The sequence below is a fragment of the Lytechinus pictus genome, chromosome 7, assembly GCF_037042905.1.
Source record: "Lytechinus pictus isolate F3 Inbred chromosome 7, Lp3.0, whole genome shotgun sequence".
Taxonomy (NCBI): domain Eukaryota; kingdom Metazoa; phylum Echinodermata; class Echinoidea; order Temnopleuroida; family Toxopneustidae; genus Lytechinus; species Lytechinus pictus.
Window position 1 is genome coordinate 32,012,275 of NC_087251.1, and position 1,059 is coordinate 32,013,333.

Here is a 1,059-nt window from a genome sequence, read left to right on the forward strand (position 1 = left end):
TGGTCTGGTGGATCTGATTCTCGCCCTCGAAACTAAGGGCCGTGAGATCAAATCCCAGCAATAGTGTGATTTCCTTCAGCAAGAAACTGATCCACATTGCACTCAACCAAGGGGCTTGTGTCATCACATAGGGTGTTGTGTCAGGTCGGGCTATCACCCCGGGGGGGCCACTTACATTGACGAGTAGATACCATGCGCGACCAAAAAAACACGTAAAAAGGATGTCTTTTTCAAGATAGGGCACGTTACGTACGTAACGTGATAAGGGTGTCAAAAACACAAAAATAATGAAAAAAGAGTATCTATTTCATTAGGAAAGCTACGTGTTTAGGGTCAAATTTGCGGGGATGATAAAACAAAATTAAATGTTTTATAGGATGTCCTTTTTGCTCCAACACTACGTGTTTAGAGTCCGATTTGCACGACGTGTGGAAGGTAGGGCCATTCTAAACCAAGTGATGTGTAAAAGTAACCGACGACCGACGGACCCGTGACATATCGCTGTACTTGTTTAGGGGTTCATTTCAGGGAATACTTGTCAAGAGTATCGTTTTGTTTCCAATATTGTTAAGGGTAGGGTTTCACACGCCAATACTTGTTAAGGGGTGCATTTTCAGAATATGGAAAATACGTGTTTAGGGTGCTTTTCGAGACCCCATGGTCGCGCATGGTATCCACTCGTCAATTGAAGTGGCCCCCCGGGGCTATCACGTAGTTTACCCGGCCATTCAGGAATTTCGTGATAATTTAATAAAAAAACTTTGTGTAAACTGGACCCTACTTTGGGGAATATAGGGTGCCCTTTTCTGGAATGGTTGGGTTAACACGATCGCCCGACCCGAAGCGATAACTCCATGTGATGACACAGGCCCAACCATATGATACTAACAGGTGAAGTGAATGGGTACCCAGTAGTCAAGATTGATATCTTGAATGCACCAAGGGCCTTTAGCAGCTGGTCAGGGTATAGTACGCCATTTGCCATTGGTAACCAGATAATGGGCTCGTGATGAATGCTATGTATTATCATCAAGCTTACTGATGTAGCTTTAAATTAAC